This window comes from Saccopteryx bilineata, chromosome 4, assembly GCF_036850765.1.
Source record: "Saccopteryx bilineata isolate mSacBil1 chromosome 4, mSacBil1_pri_phased_curated, whole genome shotgun sequence".
Classification (NCBI taxonomy): domain Eukaryota; kingdom Metazoa; phylum Chordata; class Mammalia; order Chiroptera; family Emballonuridae; genus Saccopteryx; species Saccopteryx bilineata.
In genome coordinates this window covers 46,737,210-46,741,622 of record NC_089493.1, presented here as the reverse complement: position 1 = coordinate 46,741,622, position 4,413 = coordinate 46,737,210, and positions in this window count along the sequence as shown.

Genomic DNA, 4,413 nt, shown 5'->3' with positions numbered 1-4,413 from the left:
TGTGTTAGCTGTTGTCATTTTTAAATTTGACAATCCAAGAGAAAAGAAGTCAGTGCTCCTGAGTAAATAGTCAGGTATGGCATATTTTAAAAATTCTTGTGGCTCACAGGTTGAACATCGCTGCTCTAGCCTGAGGAGTGGTGGCACAGTCCTGCTTTTGCTTATGGGGGAGTCTCATCATTCTTTGGATTCTCAACAATTCTCTGTTCCAATTTTAATTGTTTCAAAGGGACAGGATGGCTTTTGTTTTCTTGATTGTACCCACACCTGTCTGCTCAGCTCAAATCATTTTTCAGTTTTATAAAGATAGGGCCACTTGTCACATTGTTTTGGAGATCTTTTTAATATGTAAACCTGAAAATATTAACTTTGATCTGTATAGATGTACATACCTAACCAGTCATGTGTCTTTAATATTTTTATACTACCTTGTGGGTTTTATGAACATGGGTGCTCGTCATTAATTTTCTGTTGTAGATAGAAAACTGCTAGAGAAAGTGTGACTATTTTTTTTTTACTTAGTTTCTTATTATGTCTTCAAATGTTTGCTACCCACAAGAGGTATGGTATTTGAAATTCTGTTTAACTTCTATATAGGCCTCAGTTTCTTCATCTATAATAGAAAGAAGTTGTATTTTAGGGGCCATTTAAAAACTTTAATTTAGCCTCAAAACTCTTATTATTTTTTTCAAGTAAAATTGACTAAGGTTTTATTAGAAAAAGTACCAACAGAAAAGTATCTTATTAAAAGGAATAAAATTGGGCTTGTATTCATAAGAATATATTGACGTTTCCTAAATTCCATATCTCACAGGTATGTCAGGGCCCGGCCATAGTGCTCTTCCTCATGCTGAGACAACATCTCAGCCTCACTCTGCTCTCCCCTGAACTCCGGTGGGATTTTCAGCGGCTGTAGCCCAATACTCCCATGGCAATCTTAAGACACTATTGCTGGCACTATGCTTTTGGCTTTGCTCCCAAGTTTAGCTGTGTCCCTGACACCAAACTCCCCTGAACCTGGATATTGAAGCAAAATTCACCTTGTTTCTCTGTGCCTGGCTCCCAGTCCTGATAACCTGCTGAGAGTCCCAGCCCCACTGGTAAAGGGGTAGTTCCAGGGAGTCTGGAGCTAAGCCTTGAAAGATTAGTAGAAACTCATCACTGTAGATGTAAGGGAAGGAAATCCAAGGAAAGGCATCGAGGCATGTTTGAGGGAGGTAAAGTTACTGGGTGTGGCTGTAGCAGCAAAAAGATGAAGGTAAGAAGGCAGAAGATGAAGACCAGGGACTCTGGGCTACATTGTTCAATAATTGGAGCTATGGAAGGGTTTGAAGTTGTAGATTAGCACAATCAGACTTGTAATTTAGGAAGATTCTTGGCAAGAAGTATTAGTTGGAAGGAGGTGAGATAGGAGGTAAGGAGGCCAGCTTTCATATAAGAGTTTAGGCAAGAGATGACAAGTGCTTGAACTAAGACAGTATCAGTGGAGATGGCTGGGACAGGGAAGATTTGACAGTGCTTACGAAGCAGAGCAGACAGGATTTTTGATCAGCTGAAAAGAGAACTAGTGAAGAAGAGGTAGCTGCTGAGGAAAACCCTCAGAAACTTGGGAGCTACAGAGGGTAACATCCGGATATATGCTTTGGGAGTTGGGTGTAAATGAGGATACTATTCCCTAAGATGGAAACTGTGAGAGGAGGTGATGTTGGACATGTTATGTGAGAAACATCTGGGGGATGGCAAGCAAAGATGCCCCACAGACAGCCCACAGTCTGAAAATCATATCTAGCGCAAGAGAAACTTCTTGGCTTGAGAATAATATGAAAACCATAAAGATATACAGGATGACCATAAATTCTGAAAACATATACAGTAATATTTTGTCCTGTGTTAGAAGATAATATCAATAAGTCATTTCTTATGTATTCACCTATGTTTTCAGACTTTATAGCCATCCTGTAGACACTTGTTAGAGTAAGATAGAATACAGATCAGCCAGATAGAATATATAAAGTAAGAAGAGAAAGGGAGTGGACAGAGTCCTGGGAGCTGCGATATTTATGGAGCAAAAGAGACTGAGAAGAGACAGGGAGGAGGTGAGATTTAAAGCACAGAGAAAGCCCCAGAGGACAGCAATACTTCCACTGAGTGGAAGGAAAAGTGGTAAGGATGAATAAAAATGTGCAGATGTCAGCCTGGTTTGCCATTAATTCTTTTTTCAACCATTTCCCCCAGTGGCCAAGTGTATTACTTTCTCTAGAACAGTGGTTCTTAACTTTTATAGAGTAACAAGTTCTCTGAGAATAGGATGGAAGCCATGGACCCTCCTCCACATGTGAATAGCAGGAATGGAATGTAGGATGAAGGGGTCACAGACTTTCTGAAGCCCAACACCCAAGAATCCCGGATTGACTCCTAGTATTTTGTAAAACAACTTCTAAATATTCACAGGGAAGGCCTTCATTTCCCTGTACTTTGGGGAAATGCTGGTTGTTTATTATTATTCTTTTTTCTGAGAAAGCAGAACAAGAAGAATAAATGTTATGCAGCAATATGATGTCATCATGCTTATCAAAGCCCAAATGACTTTTTTTTTCCCGTTAGAGGGAATTTTTTCTTTCTTTATTTTTCTGTTGTCCCTTTCTCAACAACTTTAATTTTTGTCTTAGCTAAAGTTGGCTTTATTTGCATAGTTGTTGTTGATTGTTGTTACTATAAATTGCTTCCGCTTTGAAGTTGCAGTGACAAAATTTCCAGAACATTGTAAGAATCACATTCCACTCAGAGAACATTTTGAATCACATTTCCTCCTAACAGATAAACCCATTGCCTTATATTGCTTCATTTCATTTGACACTGTGACCATGTCTTTGAAATACGCCCTAACTTTGGCTTTCTTGACACCATGCTTTCTCTTTCCATCTTCTTCCTTCTTTTGCCGTTGTTTTTCAGTCTCTGGTTGCCTTATTTTCACAGCTGACAGTGTCTTTGAAGACTCCGTTCTGAGCTCCCTGCTTTTGTTTGTTACCCACTCCTTTTCATTCAGTTGATTCTAACAAATATTTATTGCATGTGGACTATGTTTGGTGCACTTATTAATTATCATACCTGCAAAAATCCTCTCCCTGTGAGGATTTATGCCTCCGCATTACGCCTCCAGCTCTGAACCAGAGGAATTACACCATCCCCATGGCTGCCAACCATGTCACTTTGAGGTATGATGGCTCTTCTTTTTCAAACTGCCTCTCTTACAATTTGATTTCTCCATTCCAATAGTGGCCTCATTAATGTTCAGTTTCTTAGCCTAGAAGTCTGAAATTTCTTCAATCTTCACTGACACCTGACATGAAAAACAAAAGAAAACATACATCCCAACCCAAACTCTGCTGAAAACTCTGCAGTTTTGTTCGGTTCACAAAATAAAATACTGTTTTTAAACATGCTGATTGATCTTTATTCTCTCTTGTACCTTTACTGATTCCTTTTTTAGTCCTGCTATTTTTCTGTCTTCTGTTATTTTCTTTTGCCTTTTGTTTTTTCCCCCCTCTTCCTTTCTCCTCTCTCTTCTACTTCTTCTTTTTCTTTTTTTTTTTTTTTGTATTTTTCTGAAGCCGGAAACGGGGAGAGACAGTCAGATTCCTGCATGCGCCCAACCGGGATCCACCCGGCACGCCCACCAGTCCTCTTCTACTTCTTGTACTTGAGATTATTCTGTGTCATTATTGTGTGCTGCTGGACCTCACATGACTTTCCCTTCCGTTCTTTTACACAAATACATGTGTGGACTCTGTCAATCTTCCTATTATTTTGCATACATTTCACATGTTGATCATTTAATGTCAGGCATTAAAATTCTTCATTCAATATTTAGAACTTAAAAAAAAATTATCCAGCCTGACCAGGCGGTAGCGCAGTGGATAGAGCATCGGACTGGGATGCGGAGGACCCAGGTTTGAGACCCTGAGGTCGCCAGCTTGAGCGCAGGCTCATCTGGTTTGAGCAAAGCTCACCAGCTTGGACCCAAGGTCGCTGGCTCGAGCAAGGGGTTACTCGGTCTGCTGAAGGCCCGCGGTCAAGGCACATATGAGAAAGCAGTCAATGAACAACTAAGGTGCCGCAACAAAAAACTGATGATTGATGCTTCTCAATCTGTTCCTGTCTGTCTGTCCCTATCTAACCCTCTCTCTGACTCTCTTTCTCTGAAAAAAAAAAAAAAAAATCCAGCTGCTCTTCAATACCATTTTTTAAGTTTGGAAATTTCAGATGGGAAAAATTAAAAAGAGTCAATGGTATCTGGCTGCAGATTTGCTTGTCAGGCCCTAGATCGTACAAGTTTTATGTCACAACTTAATTTCTCTTCTCCTTGGTTCTATGATTCTCTCTCTTGGGAGTATGACAAAGTTGAAATCAGAA